Source organism: Dermochelys coriacea, chromosome 2 (genome assembly GCF_009764565.3).
Source record: "Dermochelys coriacea isolate rDerCor1 chromosome 2, rDerCor1.pri.v4, whole genome shotgun sequence".
In the NCBI taxonomy this organism is placed as follows: domain Eukaryota; kingdom Metazoa; phylum Chordata; order Testudines; family Dermochelyidae; genus Dermochelys; species Dermochelys coriacea.
This window is the reverse complement of record NC_050069.1, coordinates 103,851,062-103,874,046: the sequence shown is the minus strand read 5'-3', so window position 1 is coordinate 103,874,046 and position 22,985 is coordinate 103,851,062.

Here is a 22,985-nt window from a genome sequence, read left to right as displayed (position 1 = left end):
CATCTTAAATTTTACTCTCCGTTTTTATCTCCCCCCAGGTGCAAATGTTTCTTTGCTCCCCCTATCATCTCCATCCCTGAGGTTATCGCAGATTAGAAGGTGAAAAACATGCACTCACAATGACATGTTTTCCGAGCTCATGCAGTCCTCCTACACTGATAGGGCAAAGCTTAATGCATGGAGGCATTCAGTGGCAGAGGCCAGGAAAGCATTAAGTGAGCGTGAAGAGCAGAGGCAGGAGGCGATGCTGAGGCTAATGTGGGAGCAAACAGACATGGTGAAGCATCTGTTGGAGCTGCAGGAAAGCCAACAGAAACACAGACCCCCACTGCATCCATTGTATAACCGCCTTCCCTCCTCCCTAAGTTCCATATCCTCCTCACCCACAGGCTCAAGAACGCGGGGGGAGGCTCCGGGCACCCAGCCACTCCACTCCAGAGGATGGCCCAAGCAACAGAAGGCTGTCATTCAAACAGTTTTGATTTATAGTGTGTCTACAATAAGCAGTGTGGCCTTGCCCTTCCCTCCTCCCGCACCTCACCCCACTTGGGCTACCTTGTCAGTTATTTCACTTTTTTTTAATTAATAAAGAAAGAATGCATGGTTTCAAAATAATAGTTACTTTATGTCCTTTGCCAGCTGTGATTGAAGAGGGGAGGGTGGTTGGCTTACAGGGAATTAAAATCAACAAAGGAGGTGGGTTTGCAGCAAGGAGAAACACACACAGCTGTCACACCGTAGCCTGGCGAGTCATGAAACTGGTTTTCAAAGCCTCTCTGATGCGCAGCATGCCTAGCTGTGCTCTTCTAATTGCCCTGGTGTCTCACTGCTCAAAATCGGCCGCCAGGCAATTTGCCTCAACTTCCCACCCCGCCATAAATATCTCCCCCTTACTCTCACAGATATTATGGAGTACACAGCAAGCAGCAATAACAGTGGGAATGTTGGTTGCGCTGAGGTCTAACCTAGTCAGCAAACAGCACCAGCGAGCTTTTAAACATCCAAAGGCACATTCCACCACCAGTCTGCACTTGCTCAGCCTATAGTTGAACTGCTTCTTACTACTGTCCAGGCTACCTGTGTATGGCTTCATGAGCCATGGCATTAAGGGGTAGGCAGGGTCCCCAAGGATAACTATTGGCATTTCAACATCCCCAATGGTAATTTTCTGGTCTGGGAAGTAAGTCCCTTCTGGCAACTGCTCGAACAGCCCTGAGTTCCTAAAGATGCGAGCGTCATGCATCTTTCCTGGCCATCCCATGTTGATGTCTTGAAATGTCCCTTGTGATTCACCAGTGCTTGCAGCACCATGGAAAAGTACCCCTTGCGATTTACGTACTGGTTGGCAAGGTGGTCCAGTGCCAAGATAGGGATATGCGTTCCATCTATCGCCCCACCACAGTTAGGGAACCCCATTGCAGCAAAGCCATCCAGTATGACCTGCACATTTCTCAGAGTCACTACCCTTGACAACGGAACATCAGTGATTGCATTGGCTACTTGGATCACAGCAGTCCCCACAGTAGACTTGCCCACTCCAAATTGATTCCTGACTGACCTGTAGCAGTCAGGCATTGCAGGCTTCCATAGGGCTATCGCCACTCACTTCTCAACTGTCAGGGCAGCTCTCATCTTGGTATTCCTGCGCTTCAGGGCAGGGGAAAACAACTCACAAAGTTCAAGGAAAGTGGTCTTACCCATGAAAAAGTTTCGCAGCCACTGTGAATCATCCCATACCTGCAACACTATGCGGTCCCACCAGTCTGTGCTTGTTTGCCGGGCCCAGAATCAGCATTCCACCGTATCAACCAGCCCCACTGCTGCCATGATGTCCCAATTGCCACAGCTCATGCTTTCAGGAATGTCTGTGTCCATGTCCTCATCACAATCATCCTTGTGCTGGCGTCTCTTTGCCTGGTTCTGCACATATTCTCGGATAATGCACGAGGTGTTTACAATGTTCATGACAATGCTCATGACACTGATAGGACACAGCTTAATGCATGGAGGCATTCAGTGGCAGAGGCCAGGAAAGCATTAAGTGAGCGTAAAGAGCAGAGGCAGGAGGTGATGCTGAAGCTAATGGGCGAGCAAACGGACATGATGAAGCACCTGTTGGAGCTGCAGGAAAGCTAACAGGAATACAGACCCCCCACTGCATCCATTGTATAACTGCCTGCCTTCCTCCCCAAGTTGAGGTGAGCTGAGAAGGTGATCTGAGAAGGCTCCATGCTTGCCATGGTATGGCGTCTGCATGGTTAACCCAGGAAGAAAAGGCGCAAAACAATTGTCTGCCGTTGCTTTCACGGAGGGAGGAAGGGAGGGAGGGAGGGGCGACTGACGACATGTACCCAAAACCACCCTCGATAATGTTTTTGCCCCATTAGACATTGGGAGCTTAACTCAGAATTCCAATGGGCAGCGGAGACTGCAGGAACTGTGGGATATCTACCCACAGTGCACCGCTCTGTAAGTCGATGCTAGCCACGGTATTGAGGACACACTCCACCGACTTAATGCGCTTAGTGGGGACATACACAATCAACTGTATAAAATAGATTTCTAAAAATCGATGTCTATAAAATCGACCTAATTTCATAGTGTAGACATACCCTTAGAGACTAACAAATTTATTTGGGCATAAGCTTTTGTGGGCTTCAACCCACTTCTCAGATGCATTTTCCAACCAGTTGTGCACACACCTTACAGTAGGTTTGTCTAGGCTATATTTGTGTAGTATGTTTATGAGAAGATCATGTGAAACAGTATCAAAAGCCTTACTAAAGTTGAGATATATCACATCTACTGATTCCCTGCTATCCACAAGGCTTATTACCCTGTCAAAGAAGGCTATTAGGTTGGTTTGACACAATTTGTTCTTGACAAATCCATATTGACTGTTACTTATCACCTTATTTTCTTTTAGGTGCTTACAAATTGATTGATTGTTTGCTCCATTATCATTCCACAAATGCAGATAGAAAAGTAACATCTGGAAAAATAAACTTTCACACACAATAAGGGGACTCTCAAATATGATAAGGAAGGTTATATTACTTCTGAATTTGGAACTGGTGTGAGCATTACTGCAATACTATGTCCAATACTGGTGTCCACACTTCAGTAACAATATTGATAAATCAGAGAGCGTTTAGTTAAAACAGAATGATCAAAGGTTTGGAAAACAACCTGGATGGGGTCAGGGATCAACTGGAGGCCAGGGTCAGGGAGAGAAACAGATCAGATGGAGAGGTGAGGACAGGACTGGGACTGGCTGGGTAAGGATACTGGGATGGACAGTATGGAGCACTGAGACTACTCCTTGCTTGGTAAAGAGAATGGGAGTGGGATATGAAGCCTGAGGAACGGAAACTGGGACTTGGTAGGTGAGGAAAATGGAACTGGGGCAAGGATCTGGGCATGGGGAAGAGATAGGAGTGGGACAAGGACAGGTTGGGGAGGGCAGAAGGGGGTCATGCTTGAGGTGAATAGGCAGAAGAATGTGTGCCTCCTAGAGCACACTCCCTTCCAGAATCCAACAGGAACTCATGGTTCCTGAGTCTCATCACTCATCTGCTGTCAGCAAATACCTATGAAATCCTCTGGCAAAGTGCCACATCCCCATTTAGTACTGGTCCCTATAGAGGAGGACAACCTACTATTGCTATCAGTTATTCTGTTAGCTCCATAAGGAAATTCTGTCTTCTGAGCGGGGTTTGAATAGTGAACAGTAAAAAATGCTTGAGGCCACTTATTGGACAAAGAAGATAATTCAAAATATTAAACAGCCACTCATTAAATGAGCACCATCCATTCTGTGCACTGACTGAGGCAGGGGCCCTGTGAAAAAAATATCACATGATGATGTAATTAAAGACTTAAAGACTGATGTAATTAAATGCATATGACAAAGCAACTTTAATTCTGTAATTTTTTGAATGCTTTACCTGGTGACTTTAATAATGTTATTTTAATGTAGGTTATTTTCTGTGTGTAATATATACCTTAACATACCACAGGGAAAACAGATATTTCTCAAAAGTCGAGTACTTTCTTATCTTAAGACAGTAACAGGAGACAAAAACTCTTCCCCGCTATCACCAGCTTCAGTAAAGAACCATTACTCCTGCACTTTTCCTGTAATGTGTGTGTTCGTGTAGGGGCACAGTAGAGTATCCAGGGGAATTTTTTGGGGGTGGGGGTGGGAGAGATATAGTTAGGTCCTGAGTCAATATGCAGATATACTGCCATCAGTAATTGTAAGATGTTCCTTGGGTAAAACTCGCTGCTGGCAACATGCCACCATCCCTACTGCATTAGCTCCCTTTAGAGGTGTAAGAACCTAAATGCAAAGGTAGGTTTGAGTCTTTACTGTGTAGTGACCTCCTCTGTTGTGGATTGTATTTGCACCTTCACCTAGACATGGTGCCCACTGGGGCTGTCCTTGGCATTTTTGCCATAGACCCCTAAAATGAGCAGAGGGATGTAAGTTTTGCTGGGGGGCAAGGGGGATGGGCTGAATGGAGGTGAAATGAGCTGGGGAAGGGATCTGCAGTTGTATGTGTGCTGGCAAGTGGGAGAGGAATTTGTGAAATTAGCAAGGAGGATGGTGATTTTTGAAGGGAGGGTATCTGGGTCCCAAAACTTGCGGGGGGAGATCTCAGAATTGGGCGTTCTATGGCCAGAAAGCAAAACTACTTCAGTCATGCCTTTCTGATACATGGAGGTTGGATAAACGCTGTCATGTCATATCTCATGAATACCTGAACTTTGAAATGGCAAAGTTGGCTTATTCAGACCTATATTTGATCTAGGGTAAGATTTTCAATAGTGCCTATGGGAGTTAGGAGCCCAGCTTTCATAGATTTTCAATGGGAGCGGGGCAACTAACTTGATTTAACCATTTGAGTATTGGGCCTACATAGGAACATCTGGATAGTCCATTGGACCTCATAGGATCTGGCAGAGCCCCAGACCCTGGGAATATGTTAAGAGAAGTGAAGAAAGCAATTATTTTAGTGGGGAGGGGATTATAATAGATTTCTAGTGAACTCTGTTATGTTTTGTTATAATTATTTTTACTTTCATTTTTGCACTTAGTCTTTTATTTATGTTGAATTTCTCACAGTTAACTTCCCAGATACAAAACTTGAAGCATTTACCACATGGTAGTGCCACTCACCTCTTTGTCATCCTCTCTGAAATTGGGATTGACTCTAGCATGAAGTGTGTGTTGCTAGTACAGTGCCACACACACACTAATTGCTGCCAAGTGACAATCTCCTTTTATTTGACTGCTGTACAAATTATAGCTAGTCTGAGTCAGTGCACAGCAGTTGCTAAGGGGTGGTCACCTGCAGAGCGGGATTAACATGTAGACAAACTAGGCACATACCCAGTGCCCAAATGCATATGGATGACCCCTAAATCATAGGCCACAATCCTTCTCCTCTGCCATCACCCTGCTGCGGGGGCCCTGATCCCCCACAGCAGGACCCTTTGCCCCAGCACCATAATGCCAATTTGTACAGAGAGGAGGCCTCTGGATTAGGGGGGAAGAGGTTGGTCTCTGAGAGTGAGCCCACCGTGCTGAGCTGAGCCTGGCTCCCTGTTCTTGGTGTTGCAACCTGGAGCAGTGGGTCACAATGCCATTCAGGTTTGACAGAGGAGTAACCAGGACAAACCTGTGTGGTTCTGTGACCTCACATAGCAGGTTGCAATTAGGGTTGCCAACTTTCTACTCGCACAAAACCGAACATCCCTTCCCTGTCCCCTACCCAGCTCCTCCTCCGTGGCCCTGCCCCGCGCCTTCTCTGAGGCCCCGCCCCCTGCTCACTCCATTCCCCCCCACCTGGACACTCGCTCTCCCCACCATCACTCACTCGCTCATTTTCACCAGGCTGGCTCAGGGTGTTCGGGTGTGGGAGGGTGTGAGGAATCTGGCTGGGGGTGCAGGCTCTGGGGTGGGGCCAGAAATGAGGAGTTCAGGGTACAGGCGGGGACTCCGGGCTGAGGCAGTGGGTTGGAATGTGAGAGGTGGTTAAGGCTCCGGCTGGGGGTTCGGGCTGTGGGGTGGGACCAGGGAGGAGGGGATTGGAGTGCAGGTGGGGGCACTGGGCTGGGGGGGTGGAGACGAGGGGTTTGGAGTATGAAAGGGGGCTCTGGGCTGAGGCAGAGGGTTAGGGTGTGGGAGGGGGTACAGGCTCTGGGCTGGGGGTGCAGGTTCCGGGGTGGGGCCAGAAATGAGGGGTTCAGGGTCTGGGCTGGGGTGCGAGGGGGTGAGGGTTCCGGCTGGGAGGGTGCCTGGAAGAAAGAGCAACGCACAGAGCTCCCCCACCCACCCTCCCCCAGGTCGCAGGGACATGGTTCTTGTTGCTTCAGGGAGTGGCACAGGGCTCGCAGTGCCATAGGGTAGGCAGAAGGGCAGGGGGCGCACGGGAGCTTGGTGGGCCGCATGAAAGAACCCCACGGGCCGCATGTTTTAGACCCCGATCTAGACCATCTCTGACAAGTGACTGTCTATTCCAGTGGTGGGCAACATGCGGGCCGCACATGGCCCATGAGGGTAATCTGCCGGTGGGCTGCGAGACTGTTTACATGGACCGTCCGCAGGCATGGCTGCCCACAGCTCCCAGTGGCCTCAGTTCGCTGTTCCCGGCCAATAGGAGCTGTGGGAAGCGGTGGCCAGCACGTCTCTGGCTTACTCTGACGTGCCACATGCGGCCCTCAGGCTGCAGGTTGCCCACCACTGGTCTAACCTGTTCTTAAAAACCTCCAATGACGGAGATTCCACAACCTCCCTAGGCAATTTATCCCAATGCTTAACCACTCTGACGGTTAGGAAGTTTTTCCGAATGTCCAACCTAAACCGTCCTTGCTGCATTTTAAGACCATTGCTTCCTGTCCTGTCCTCAGAGGTTAAGGAGAATCATTTTTCTCTCTCTTCCTTGTAACATTTATTCTAAAAGCTGTTTTTTTTAAATCCCTCCAGTGCATAAGCACTAGGTCAGAAAATGAGGTGAAGTAATATAACCTACCTGTAAAGCTTGAGCCCCAGCTGCAAAATCTGATTTTTATTGTTGTTGGGAAAAAAATCTCATTTCAATTAGAAAATCTAAAAACATTTCTAACCATTTGATATGGCAGCAGATGTACTAAGGCATCCTGGGGTATATTTATTTTCATTGCCTCTGTTTTTCCCTTATTGTGATGGCTTTCTGTAGCAATAAAGCAGAGCCTTGCGGATTTCTGTCCACACAGTCACTGTATCTTTTGTTCCCTTAGCAACTGGAGAAAATGTAATATAATCCTGCCTCAAATAAAAAGAATATACTTCACTTAGTTTAAAACTGGAGTGAACACAGATGAAATTCTCCCATAAAAATAAATTACATAGCATCTTTTGCTTTCTGTTTTCTAGCTACATTAGTTTCAAACCATGCTCGATTGAGAGGTATGTCACCAAGAATAATATGTGGGGAAAGTTTGAGTCCTGGTAGAATTTCATTCTGTGCATCTAAAATTGTGCTCTATCCAAGAAAATAAAAATATTTTATAGCGTCCCTAGTTCTAATATCATTTCAAGATCTTTCATGCCTTCCACTGTAAAGCTCCATTTTGGTGGCCTTGATAAAGTTGCTCTGACTAGAAATTTGACATGCATGGTCTTGGTCTAAAAGTACACTTTAAAAAAGGATTGACAAGCAAAATATCTAGCCTTTTTTTAAGTTGCAGGTGTGTAAAAGTAATCCATTTTGTTCTTTTAAACGGTCACCAGCCAATGACTGCTGTAGTTATTGTTGATAGAAGAGTTTCTGTTCGGTCAGGTTTCCAGTTGGCCATAATTTCTGAAAATGTGTTGGTTTAGTTTTAAGGTGAATTTTTTTTTAATTTGGGCAAAAGACTTCTGCTTTATTTGAGTATGAGGAAAGTGAAATATATACTTTTTCCATTATCAGATATTACCATAAGAAAGTCCACCTCTTTCCTCTTTCTTCAAAGACCTCTATTTCTTTCACATACTTAGTCTTCTACCCACCACTGGGGACCCTGGCCAGCCTCCAGAAGAAGATCCTGGAGTTTGTCTGGCTGGGACCGCGTTGGGTCTCTGTGGGTGTCCTGATCATTCCCTTTGGGGGAAGGCAGATTGAGTCTGGGCTGCATCTGCAGCCAGGACCATACTTTTCATCTTCAGGCAGTGCAAAGACTTTGTTAAAGTGCAGGTAGTCTGGCATGGAGCATGCTGGCACCACAGACTCCTTCCTTTGCCGCCTCTGAGGGCTCCAATGTGACTGGCAGCACTTTTATCTCCACACAAGATGTCTCACCTGAGGCCTCTCTGAGCTGCTGGTCGTTTACCAGGACCTCCTCAGGAGCTGACAGCTAATCTCAGTGACTCAATGACCTCTGTAGCAGCTCCTGAGGGAGAGAACCTCCTTGTAGAACCTAAATGCAAAGTTTGAGGTGGTGGAGTCCCCCTTGGTGCACCAAAGGTTGGTTCTGGCACCATAGACTCTGAAACCTCCTGGAATATGATCAGTGGGGCTGAGTAGACCCTACATTGTTTGGTCGGTACATGGGGTTGTCCACTATACATGTCTTCCATTGTGTGAAGGCACCCTTTGTTCCTGCTGTGATGTTGGCAGACAAGGTCATGCAGGGTATTTTCAGGCCAATTCACTTGTGTATTAGTATAGATCAAAATGGTAGCTGAAGGTAGAAGAGAGTATTTGGTGTTTTGGCTTCATAAAACTAATGGGACATTACATGCATTGTTTTCTCTTATCTATATCTTGTTATGATGCAACAGCAAACATTTACCTTGCGTATACGCCTGTAACTAAATAACCCATCAAAGAAGCCTTGCGGAATGCTAATGAAAGACCTTTTCTGTTAAAGTGCTAATTTCAATGCAAGTGTCCATTGTGTGTGATCACCAGAGGTCAGAGTTCAAAGTGCATTTCTCACTCACCATCATGAAAGGAAAAGCTCACTGGGTAGAGATTGTTTGGACTCTGACAGGAAAGTGTGCCATATGCAAAGCAGAACTCCCCAGAGACAATGTGAAAAGATTTTTAGGAAACTGGCAGTTTATTACATCACTATCACCATTTGGAGTTACAAACTATGATTCACCTGCGTGTATATTTTACCTTTTCTAACCTCTCAGTAACTCTCATTTCCTTTTCTTTACTCCAAACCTTTAGTTTGTTTACTGTAGAATTGGCTGTCACCATTGCTTTGGTTTAAGATCCAGAGTACCAATTGATCTAGGGTAAGTGACTGGAGTCTTGGGACTGGGAGCAACCTGATGTGACGTAATTTTTTGGTTCAAGTAACCTTTCGTCACAAAGTTCAGTTTGTCTGGGTGGCAAGATAGTCTGGTGAGTCTAAGGAGCCTGTCTGTGCCTCCCTGGTAAGTTTAGTATAGTGATCCAGGAGTTCACATTTGTTACTTGGTTTGGCGAACACACTACGAGTTTGGGGTGTCTACCCTGTTTTTTGACAGTTCCCTGAGGTAGGTATTCACAGTCGTGAGCCACTCCAGACAGCATGACAACTGGTTCTCTCATTTTCCTCAATCAGGCCCTGCAGGAGGATGCTCCCTGCCCACCCTTCACCCCGGCCCTCCAGAACTTGCCATCAGGCCCCTAGCCACACCACCAAGCTTCCCTGGCCACCCCAAACATGTCACCTGAACCAGCTGCACAAAATCCAGTTGGGCCCACCTCTGAACTGTGCCCAGAGAACATCTGAATGTGCTCATGTGTCACACCATCTACTTCCTCACCCTCATGTTCTTCCCTGACACCAAGTGGCAGGACCTGTTAACACCTGAGGAAGGCAAGGAATCCTGGTGGCCCAGTCTGTACTCCACTCTGGTTCCATGGCCCGCCTGGGATATTAGTTGGTGGCTCCTCAATGGAGCTGTGAGCATGGGCATGTACCTGGCATAATGCAAGAACACCACAAGATCTGTCCTTTTTGTGATGAGAAGAACACCCAGATGCACATCATACTTTCTGGCTGCATTTCTCTCAGCACCTCCTTGTTTATGCATATCCCCTCCATGACCCTACGGAGGTGTGGGACTTCCTTGTCAACCCCCTCCTGGCACTGGCCAGGATGGCCATCCATCAGTCCACAAGGAAGAAGCTGGAAAGGCTATTGACTGTGACTGTGGAGGCTATTTCTGCTTCCTTGTTCAGTCTCATCTCCAGGCAGATCTCCTCTGGGCAGCGTCCAATGACTCTCTAGACACCCTGAAGGAGCAATGGGTGCTGTCTGTGATTCTCTGTTTGGTGTTCCCTTCCGCTTCCTTGTTTTTCAACCTTTGACCTCATTCCCATTGCTGTTTTTTTCCTTTGTTCCCTGTGCCTGACTCATGATTCCTCCCCTTAGTTGAAGGTGAGGGCAATTAGGTTTGGACTGGCTTGTCTGTTTCCAGTGCTTCAGTTGGCTGCAGTGTGCACTATCGGGAGATCCTACCCTACTATTTATATAAACAACTTGTTTTGGCTTGACCTCCCTCGCTCTACTGACCCTTTGGAACTGGTCCTACTTTGATCAAAGTTAATGAGAGCTCTGTCATTAGGCCACACCTAACGAGAAATGCTGGGCCTGAGACAGGTATATTGTTAGGATGACCAGGTGTCCGGTTTTGGACAGGAACACCCGGTCAAAAAGGGATCCTGGAAACTCCGCTCAACACCGCTGACTGGGCTGTTGACTGTACAATTGGCGGAGCCACTGCGCCGCACAGCAAGGCTGGCAGACTCCCTGCTAGACGCTGCACTGTGTGGCTCCCGGGTTGTGAAGCAAACGGCATGTCCAGCTCCTAACCTTAGGGGCAGCCCAGGGGGTCCGCATGCTGCCCTGCCCGCAGGCGCAGCTCCTATTGGCTGGGTCAGGGCAGGGGAGGAACTAGTGTGAGCGTGACTCACGAGCGGTCAGCAGGCAGCAGTTGAGGGGTTGCATGGTGCGTGTCTCTCCCACTGCTGCCTGGCCCTCTTCTCCTTGCATGGCTGGGCTCAAGCTGCAGTGCGTGCCCTGTGGCAAACCGCGGTCTGTCTGTCACCCCATCGCCGGCACCCAGGAGTTTGAGGTATGCGTATCCCTGTCTCCGAGTGCTGGCAATGGGGTTGCACCCTCATTCCCCTCAATGCATACCTCCCCATCCCACACCCCTGCACCCCCATTCTCCCAGTCATTGCACCCATCCCCAGCCCAAGCCCCACCCCCCATCCCCCTCGCTGCATCCCTCCCCTGTCCATCCTGTCTTGTCCTCCATATTTACCCATCCCAGCCCTGTACCCCTTAAAGTGCTCTCCCACTCATCCTCTCCATCTCCCAGAGCTGCTACCCCCATGTCCCTCACCCCCCACAGCCCTGCTATTCACCTCCATACACTGCTGCACTCCCATTATGTCCCTATATGCCCCTGTGCCCCCCACATCCTCATGCACTTGTAGTCTTCTGCCTCCCCCTGCATCCCCACATACCCCCACACACCTGCCTCTCTCCTTCACTGCCCACTTTCACCCCACCGTGCTCTCTTGCTTGGCTTCTTTCCCTCCCCATCCTCTCCCCTCTCCCCTTCATCTTTTCCCCTCTCTTTCCAGCTGGGTGATTTAGGCAGCCCCTGGAAAAGTGTATGAAAAGTGTCTCTCTGTAGGCAAGTGTGTGCATGCATGCATTGTATGTGTGTAAGAGACTGTGTGTCTTTGTGTAGGGAGGTGTGTGTATACCTGTGTGAATAAAATTTGCAGCCTAACTCTTTGACTTTTATTCCTTTTGCTGGCTTGTGCACAAAAAAATTGATGACATAAAATATGTGTGTTTTTATTTCATAACAAGTTTTTAAAAGAGAAGGGAACTCTAAAATAAATATATTATTTCTTAAAAAATGAATGTTTTTGACTTGTAATTGCAGTGGAGCCAATGTGTTATACATTTCTCCCCACCTTTGTCTAGCTACATTATAAACTCTTTGTTGCAGACTCTCTCTTTTTATATGTATGTCCAGCATCCACCACCCTGGAGCCCTGATCTTATTTGGGGTCTCTAGGCACTAAACAACAATTGTAATATTAAATAATGTGGAAGTATATGTGTTAGTGCATGCTAGATGTGTACACACAAATACACGTGTGTATCTGCATGTAGGTGTGGGAGTCAGTTTCTACAGATTTATTTATATAGGTATCTGAACAGGTGCCCATTTCTGTGGTTGTGCTCTATGGATTTGTATTTGGCTTCAGGAGTGGGCCTTTAATGGACCCATTGTAGCTGTTATAATGTACAATTCAACACATGAAATTACAATAACTTAGTGAACAAAAAACATGGAGCAGGTTACAAAAAATGGGAAGAGGGGAGGGAAAGAATCATGAAAACCTTTGTGAAATTTCATTTTTTTAAAAATTATCTTTTTTGACTGTTTTGCTACCAGCTCTAGCATCCTGTAACAAATAAAACCTGAACTTAGCATAATACATCTGTTGAAATAATAAATATGACTGTTTGGGCCTTGCAGTGAAAATGAACATGTGAGAGAGGGTGGGGGACAGCAAGTGACAGAGGGAGTGGGGATGGAGTGAGCAGGGAGCGGAGCCTTGGGAAGGGGCAGGGCAATGGGTGGGGCAAGGGTGTTCAGTTTTCTGGAATTCGAAAGTTAGCAACCCTATATATTGTAGTGAAATTTACTTACCTGTATAAAGTCTGAGTATTTGGACTCTACATAGATGGAAGTTGGGACAGTGAAGTTCTCACCCATCCCTCCATCCCAGGACCTGAGGTGTCATGCAGTAGCCCTCTTCCTCCTCCCTTGATCCCACCCTAATCTATAGCTGCTATTTTTGTCTTGAATATTGGCTGCAGCCCCTTTGCACTGATTGCATGACATTCTGATGCCATTGTGTCCATTCCAACACAGATCTGTAGCTCAAATCCAGATTACCCGGGCCAAACTCAACTTCTGCGCCAGCTCTAAATAGCCTAGTACAGAGAGCAGTTTCACAATAGGGAGGGTATACACAAGCATTCCTGTGTGGCTACTCACTTGGCCAGCCCCACTAATATACGCTATGGAGTGTTAAGTGGGGTGGAGGGCCTTGCAACTGCTCTCTGCACCTGTGTGGATTTCTCCCATAGAGATTCCATGACTTGTAGAAATGAACTCTCAGAGATGTAGTAACATATTGCAAATGGATCTATAGGTAGGCAGAAGTTCCTCTGGCAGAGGGTTGAGTAAGGACTGTTATCTAATATTTATATTGTAGTATACTGCTAGAATTGTACAAACATATGATAAATGATAGTCCCTGCCCCAAAGGGTTTACAATCTAAAAATCAAGAAGTAACAGGTGCATAACAGAAACAAGTGGTGGGAGGATGGAGGTAATTAGCTCCTGGATGTTTTGGCTCCTGGCCCAATACTTCCTCTTAATTTTTGTGTCCCTCTTACTCTCTCCAACTCTATCTGCCTTACCAATCATACACTCATTTTAAATGAATTATTCATTTGTAGAAAAAGTAAACAGAAGTCTATAGGCATTTCAAGCTCATTTTCATAATCGTTCACTTGCAAGTGATCCTAGAAATCTGTCTGCCATGAAAAAATGTGGAATTTGCATTTATACAGAGAATCGGACAGGGCTCCCACTATCAGACTTCATTTTAATTGCAGAAAAACATGGATTTGTATGGGTTTTTTTATCAGAGAATTTTGTTTTTTTATGATGGAAAATTAAGATTCTTGCTTATCAAGCATACTTTCTCCATGCTAGTGAAAAGCAAAAGCAAAAATATAGTAATGGGCTCAGTACAATTTAAACACATCAGACATTTTTGACATTTCCCATTTAATTAGTGTTTGTATTAGAAACAGCAAGGGAAAACTGATAACTAATTGGACTGTCACTGGGATTCTTTTAAACAGGAGTTTGGCAGGCAGTTCCCAGTGATCTGTTAGAATATCTTGTTAGCTGATCAGTTTTACAAAAAATCTCTATCTGGATTGTCAGAGGTAACAATTATTAAAGGCAAAGAAATACAAAATAGAGAATCAGGATGTGAAAATCAACCACATTCTTCTTGAGAGGCCTGCACTACTAAAGCCTCTTGCTGTAGGTGCTTTTGATCTTTTCCAACAGACAGGATCCTGTCAATGTCACAAAAACTAAAGGTCTTAGCTTGAAAGATGACTAAGATTTTAAGATAAAAACATTGATGTAAATACATTTCACACCGAAATTCTTGTTTGGTCACAATTAAATCTTTTCTATTGCACTAGATACTAGGGCTTAGATCTTTAAATATCAATATTTTGTGCCCAGCAATGGGCCGGTGGTGATATTAGACATTCTTTGTCCGAAAGGATTGCCATTTCTTTTGTTTCATCTGTCACAGCTTTCGTCCAATAGGGACTCATTAACATACGCTGTTTACTGGAAATAAGATTTTCTTTCAGATCCCTAACTGCTGAGTCATTTTAACTTGGATCACAAAGTCATAGTTCCTTACATGTACTTTTGTTCCTTAAATACATATATATTGCAAGTTCTAGCAAGATTTTCTGCAGACAGGGCTAGCTGCTTCTCTGATGTCTTTCTGATCTGAGGCTTACGTTGGTATAACTCAGAGGTGGGCAAACTAGGGACCACGGGCCACATCTGGCTCATGGAACCCTCCTGCCCGGCTCCTGAGCTCCTGGCCCTGGAGGCTAGCCCCAGCCCCTCCCCTGCTGTTCCCCCTCCCCCCCCCCGCAGCCTCAGCTCAGTGTGCTGTACCGTGGTGTGGCTGGCTCCAGCCGGGCGGCATGGCTGCCAGTCCTGGTGCTCCAGGCAGTGCGGTAAGTGGGCAGAGAGCAGGGGGGGTTGGATAGAGGGCAGGGGAGTTTGGGGTGGTGGTCAGGGGTGTGGATAGGGGATTTGGCGGTCAGAAGGTGGGGAACAGGGGGATTTAATGGGGCAAAAAGAAAAGGAGTACTTGTGGCACCTTAGAGACTAACAAATTTATTTGAGCATAAGCTTTCGTGAGCTACAGCTCACTTCATCAGAAGAAAGCTTATGCTTTCTTTTTTGCAAATACAGACTAACACGGCTGCTACTCTGAAACCTGTCATTAATGGGGGCAGGAGTCCCTGGGGGGCAGTCAGGAAGGAGAGGGGGGTTGGATGGGGCAGCAGGGCGCAGTCAAGGACAGGTGTTCCGGGGGTGGTCAGGGAGAAGGGGTGGTTGGATGGGGCAGGGGTTCCGGCGGGGCAGTCAGGAAAGAGGGGGGGCAGGCAGGAGTCCCGGGGGGGCCATCAGGGGACAAGGAACAGGGAAGTTTGGATGGAGCAGGAGTCCTGGGGGGGCTGTCAGGGGGTGAGAAGCAGGGGAGGTCGGATAGGGGGTGGGGGCTGGGCCACACCTGGCTTTTTGAGGAGGCATAGTCTCCCCTAACCGGCTCGCCATACAATTTCGGAAACCCAGTATGGGCCTCACACCAAAAAGTTTGCCTGCCCCTGGTATAACTTATGTCATTCAGGGTCATGAATAAGGGTGCCTGGTCCCTTTGAGGAGATTCTGGGCCCAATTTACCACCAAGGGCTTCTGTAAGGTGAAGGAGCCCATCTCCACCACCTGCTAGTAATTAACTGCCTAGGTGACTGAGTGGCAGCTAATTGACTAACCAGCACCTGGGCCTGATGAAATGCTACAAGAGCTCAGTTGAATGAAGGTTCTGTCTGCATATCTCTCCGATTCTAGGAGAGAAAGGACTGAGTTGGGAAAAGGGACAAGTTAGGCTAAGTTGGCTGAAGTCCTTATCTGGCCTAAGTTACAGCCCAGTTCCAAGTGATGAGCTGTGGGCTCCTGATCGAGAGAGAGAGAGAGAGAGAGAGAGAGAGAGAGAGAGAGAGAGAGAGAGAGAGAGAGAGAGATCATTTACAACCCAGTCTCAGGACGTGGTCTATCATACTCCTGCATCTGAGGGTAAGCCTAAGTGACCCCCCAAAAGGGCTGGGACTTGATGGGCTAAAGAAGAGACTTCTTGTATCCTGTAATAAGAGTTAATAACTCAGACCTCCACAAAAAGGGAGTATCTGTTTGAAGTACTACAGTCCAAATAAAGAGGGGAGGATTGAAAGCAGTACACCTAGAAGGCCACATGAGGGTATGCTCCAGGGTGGTGGCTTACCACAAGTCTATCTTACCTAAAGCCCCACCATCCTGTGATGGTAGCCTAGCTTCTCCAGCAGATACTCTTAGCAGGGTCTCAGTGTCTTTGTCTGGTTCCCCTGAACAACTACCCGGTCTTGATAGTTCCTTTTTAAACCTGGGACAACTGGTTCTAAAAGGGCTTCTAAATTTAACAACCAGTTCCAGTGAACTGGTGCGAACCAGCTCCAGCTTACCACTGAGTCCAGCACATGTCGTTCTCAGTCTCAACAGAAAACGAAAGTGTCTACTGTGACCAGCCATTTTTCACAAATCACAGTATGCTTATTTTAGGACAAAAACACTGTTTCCTCTGTAATGCAAGACAATCTATATGCGTTCTAAGCTTACCAGGTGTCTCCCTTCTTCCACATGGAAACCCTACAGGTTCCAGTCTTTCAAACCCTTTCAGCTAGCTTTTGCTCTCTTGGGTACATTCTCAGCTCAGTGTGTTTGTGGGGTTTTTTGTTTTATCAAAATAAGGGACCTGAGCTAGTTCAGGTTGACCTTCTATACCAAAAGTCCTTTCTTTGTCTGTGAGACCTCTTAAACCTGGTCTGACCCAAAATATGCAGTTTCCCTCAAGAGGTGGTACTTCTCTGGAGTTGTTTATTTGTCCTTGGTTTTGCAGTAAGTCCCCCCTCTCCCTCAATTTTTAGTTCCTAGAGCAAGCTTGGTAATCATCCCCTATCAAGGTACAACACAATATCTAGCTCACAAATATACTATTTATAGATATAGAAGTTGGAATATTCCTGGGGCCTGCAGCATTTGGCACACTTCAGTATAAGTCTTTCTATGCTTCTATAAGAAGTTTGTGCTTCCAAGGAGTTTCATCAGTCCTATTTTTAAAATTGAGACAAGACACTTTCAAAGCTGGAGGGGGGGAGAAACAAAGGATCTGGGTCTGTCTGTGTGATGGTTTTGGCGGGGACAGAACAGGAATGGAGTCTTAGAACTTAGTAAGTGATCTAGCTAGATATGCATTGGATTATGATTTCTTTAAATGGCTGAGAAAATAAACTGTGCTGAATGGAATGGATATTCCTGTCTTTGTATCTTTTTGTAACTTAAAGTTTTGCCTAGAGGGATTCTCTATGTTTTGAATCTAATTACCCTGTAAAGTATTTACCATCCTGATTTTACAGAGGTGATTCTTTTTACTTTTTCTTCTGTGAAAATTCTTCTTGTAAGAAACTGAATGTTTTTTTTGTTGTTCTTAAGATCCAAGGGTTTGGGTCTGTGTTCACCTATGCAAATTGGTGAGGATTTTTATCAAACCTTCCCCAGGAAGGGGGGTGCAAGGTTTGGTAAGGATTTTTTGGGGAAAAACGTTTCCAAACGACTTTCCCAATAACAAACCCGGTTAGACGTTTGGTGGTGGCAGCGAAAGTCCAAGGGCAAAAGGTAAAATAGTTTGTGCCTTTGGGGAAGTTTTAACCTAAGCTGGTAAAAGTAAGCTTAGGAGGTTTTAATGCAGGTCCCCACATCTGTACCCTAGAGTTCAGAGTGGGGAAGGAACTTTGACATGGTGGCAGAGCGGTGGGATTAACTTTAAATCATTTTGAGATCAATTTGGGATTTTTTTGAACCAGAAACACAGATTTTAAAAGGGAATTTTTTTCCTTTGGGCTGCTGGAAAGCTGACTTCCAACGGGAAGCAGTTGGAGTTTTTTCCTCTGCTTTGGGGCCAGAGCAGAGACAAAAGGGAATTGTCTTTTGTGAGCTGGAGTTTTCTCTAAAGGCAGGGTAGTTAACCTCCTGCAGGGAAATACACAAATCTTCACAGACCTGAAGTTTTTTGCTTTTTGTTTTGTTTTTTTTTCTTCTCCTAAGAGCAACTAGAGGGGTCTTCTGCCTATTTGCCTGGAGACAAAGGTGTCAGGGTTGTGGTTTTTTTTTTTTTTTTTTTTTAGGATTTCTCTGTAGGCTGACTATCACTATCAGAGAACATCCGAGGTATCAGAGAACTATCAGAGGTATCCGGACAGCACAGCAAAATTTTACAAACCAAGTTTTTTTTGTTTTGGTTTTGGTTTTCTTTGTAACTCTCGGGTGTAAAGTTAGTTAAAAACAGAGAGGTTAGGATGACAGACTCCACGGTTCAACAAAAGCTGGAATTAGCCAGATTTGAGGCTGAGGAAAAACAAAAGGAATATGAAAGACAGATAGAACTCATGCGAATGGAGATGGATGCACATACGGCCAGGGAAAAAGAAATGGAGGCTGCCAAAAGGAGGGAAAGGAGGAAAGGGACAAAGAACTGGAGGAGAAGGAAAACGAGAGAAAGCATGCACTGGAGATGGAGAAGGCAAAGGCTCAGCAGAATATACCAGCAAACCCTAGCAATCCTTCTCCAGGTATCATTTCCCATCCCAGAAATTTCCTCACCTACAATGCAGGCGATGATACTGAGGCCTTCTTAGAAAACTTCGAAAGGGTCTGCCTTGGGTACAGCATCTCTACAGACCAATACATGGTAGAGCTGAGGCCGCAGCTCAGTGGACCCTTAGCTGAGGTGGTGGCTGAAATGCCTAAGAAACAGATGAACTAGTATGAACTGTTTAAAACCAAGGCAAGAATCAGAATGGGGCTAACCCCTGAGCATTCCCGTCGGCGGTTCAGAGCCCTAAGGTGGAAATCGGATGTCATTTACCCGACATGCCTACCACATTGTGAAACATTGGGATGCCTGGATATCAGAAGCAAGTGTTAAATCTCCAGCAGATTTGCCCTTCCTAATGCAAATGGAACAGTTCTTAGAGGGTGTTCCTGAGGAGACAGAAAGATGCATCCTAGATGGGAAGCCCAAAACTGTAATCGAGGCGGGAGAGATTGGAGCCAAATGGGTGGAGGTAGCAGAGAAGAAAAAAACTGGTCGCAGTTGAAGCGGATACCAGAAAGGACAACCTCAGACCACACCCTACTACTGGGGGCAGCCCAAGGCCCCACCTATCCCCCAAGGAACCCTCCAGACACCTTATTGTCCCGCCACACCATTCTCCAGCAACCCACCTCGCCCCAGTGACCCATCAGCTGGACGATGTTTTAAATGTAACGAGCCGGGGCATGTAAAGGCCAACTGCCCCAAGAACCCCAACAAATTACAGTTCATTGCACCGCAATCACCCCAGAGGTCCTCGGGCCCAGATACCTCCCAGATACCCTTGGAGCGGAGGGAAACTGAGCATGAGTGGGAAGAAGGTCACCATGTGGAGGGACACCGGAGCACAAGTGTCGGCTATCCATGCTTCCTTAGTGGACCCCAATTTAATCAACCTAGAGATCCAAGTGATGATTCAACCCTTCAAGTCCAACTCTTTCAATTTGCCTACAGCCAAGTTGCCTGTCCAGTACAAGGGCTGGTCAGGAACGTGGACTTTTGCAGTTTATGATGATTATCCCATCCCCATGCTGTTGGGGGAAGACTTGGCCAATCGTGTGAAGTCAGCCAAGAGGGTGGCAATGGTCACCCGCAGCCAGACTAAACAGCCGTTACGCCTAGTGCTGTTCTGGAAACTTCTACCAGGACCTGATTAGAGCCGGACCCCAGGCCAATGTCTGCAACAGCAGTAGTGGATCCAGTTCCAGAGACCCAGACAGAGCCAGTCGCAGAACAGGAACCGGCGGAACAACCAGCACCAGACCCATTGCCAGCACTGAATTCAGTACTTGCAACCCCAACCCCAGAGGGCGCCACCGAACCTGAACCGGCAGCAGCCGATAACCCTGCACAAGAGGCTCAGCCGGAGCCTGAACCCCAACATAGTGCACCAGCGGAGAGCAGTTCACAGTCAACAGAAACAGCCCCATCCCCTACATCGCTTCCAGAGGGACCAAACATAGGTCCACAATCCAATGAGGAACTGATGTCTCCAGCATCAAGGGAACAGTTCCAGACCGAACAGGAAGCAGATGAAAGCCTCCAGAGAGCTTGGATGGCAGCACGGAGCAACCCACCACCTCTCAGCTCTTCTAATCAATCCAGGTTTGTTGTAGAAAGAGGACTTTTATACAAAGAAACCCTTTCTGGTGTACACCAGGAAGACTGGCATCCTCAGAGAAAGTTGGTAGTTCCAACTAAGTACTGGGTCAAGCTCTTGAGCGTAGCCCACGATCATCCTAGTGGCCATGCTGGGGTGAACAGGACCAAAGACCAGTTGGGGAGGTCATTCCACTGGGAGGGAATGGGCAAGGATGTTTCTACCTACGTCCAGTCTTGTGAGGTATACCAAAAAGTGGGAAAACCCCAAGACCAGGTCAAAGCCCCTCTCCAGCCACTCCCCATCATTGAAGTTCCATTTCAGTGAGTAGCTGTGGATATTCTGGGTCCTTTCCCGAAAAAGACACCCAGAGGAAAGCAGTACATACTGACTTTCATGGATTTTGCAAGCCAATGGCCGGAAGCAGTAGCTCTAAGCAACACCAGTGCTAAAAGTGTGTGCCAGGCACTAGCAGACATTTTTGCCAGGGTAGGTTGGCCCTCCGACATCCTCACAGATGCAGGAACTAATTTCCTGGCAGGAACTATGCAAAGCCTTTGGGAAGCTCATGGGGTAAATCACTTGGGTTGCCACTCCTTACCACCATCCAACAAATGGCATGGTGGAGAAGTTTAATGGAACTTTGGGGGCCATGATACGTAAATTCGTAAATGAGTACTCCAGTGATTGGGACCTAGTGTTGCAGCAGTTGCTCTTTGCCTACAGCCAAGAGCTGTACCACATCCCAGTTTAGGGTTTTCACCATTTGAACTTGTATATGGCCACAAGGTTAAGGGGCCATTACAGTTGGTGAAGCAGCAATGGGAGGGGTTTACACCTTCTCCAGGAACTAACATTCTGGACTTTGTAACCAACCTAAATACCCTCTGAACCCCTCTAGCCCTTGCTAAAGAAAACCTACAGGATGCTCAAAAAGAAGAAAAAGCCTGGTATGATAAACATGCCAGAGTGCGTTCCTTCAAAATAGGGGACCAGGTCATGGTCTTAAAGGCGCTCCAGGCCCATAAAATGGAAGCATCGTGGGAAGGGCCATTCACGGTCCAGGAGCACCTGGGAGCTGTTAATTATCTCATAGCATTCCCTACCTCCAACCGAAAGCCTAAGGTGTACCATATTAATTCTCTAAAGCCCTTTTATTCCAGAGAATTAAAGGTTTGTCAGTTTACAGCCCAGGGAGGAGATGACGCTGAGTGGCCTGAAGGTGTCTACTAGGAAGGGAAAAGTTCTGGTGGCGTGGAAGAGGTGAACCTCTCCGTGACCCTTGGCATATTCAAGGACAGCAGATCAAGGAGTTGTGCACTAGCTACGCGCCAACATTCTCAGCCAGCCCATGTCTGAACGGGTATACCACTCCATTGACACAGGTAATGCTCACCCAGTTAAAGTCCAACCTTACCGGGTGTCTCCTCAAGCTAAAACTGCTATAGAATGGGAGATCCAGGATATGTTACAGATGGGTGTAATCTAACTCTCTCACAGTTCATGGGCATCTCCAGTGGTTCTAGTTCCCAAACCAGATGGGGAAATACTTTTTTGCGTGGACTACCGTAAGCTAAATACTGTAACTCGCCCAGACGACTATCCAATGCCATGCACAGATGAACTATTAGAGAAACTGGGACGGGTCCAGTTCATCTCTACCTTGGACTTAAGCAAGGGGTACTGGCAGGTACGGCTAGGTGAATCCGCCAAGGAAAGGTCAGCCTTCACCACACATGTCGGGTTGTATTAATTTAATGTACTCCCTTTCGGGCTGCGGAATGCCCCCGCCACCTTCCAAAGACTTGTAGATGGTCTCCTAGCGGGATTAGGAGAATATGCAGTCACCTACCTTGATGATGTGGCCATATTTTTGGATTCCTGGGCAGGACACCTGGAACATCTACAAAATGTCTTCGAGTGCATAAGGGAGGCATGACTAACTCTTAAGGCTAAGAAGTGTCAAATAGACCTAAACAGAGTGACTTACCTTGGACACCAGGTGGGTCAAGGAACTATCAACCCCCTACAGGCCAAAGTGGATGCTATCCAAAACTGGCCTGTCCCAAAGTCAAAGAAACAGGTTCAATCCTTCTTAGGCTTGGCCGGTTATTACAGGCGATTTGTACCGCAATACAGCCAAATCGCTGCCCCACTGACAGACCTAACCAAAAAGAAACAGTCAAATCCCATTCAGGGGACCAAAGAGTGTCAGAAAGCCTTTAACCAGCTTAAAGCGACACTCATGTCTGACCCGTACTAAGGGCCCCAGACTTTGACAAACCGTTCCTAGTTACCACCGATGTGTCCGAGCGTGGTGTGAGAGCAGTTTTAATGCAGGAAGGACCAAGAATTCCACCCTGTGGTGTTTCTCAGCAAAAAGCTGTCTGAGAGGGAAAGCAACTGGTCAGTCAGTGAAAAAGAATGTTACGCCATTCTCTACGCTCTGGAAAAGCTACACCCATATGTTTGGGGACGGCGTTTCCACCTGCAAACAGACCATGCTGAGCTACAATGGCTTCATACTGCCACAGGAAATAACAAAAAAACTTATTTGGTGGAGTTTAGCTCTCCAAGATTTTGATTTCAACATCCAGCACATCTCAGGAGCTTCTAACAAAGTGGCTGATGCACTATCCCGTGAAAATTTCCCAGAATCAACTGGTTAAAATCGTCCTTGATGTGGAAAATATTGTTAGTCTTTATATACTTGGTAGTATGTTTAGAGGTGCGTGTGTCTTATTAACTCTGTTTTTTCCTAGAGCTCCAGGAAGAAATCCCAGCCAGTGTTTCACCTTAG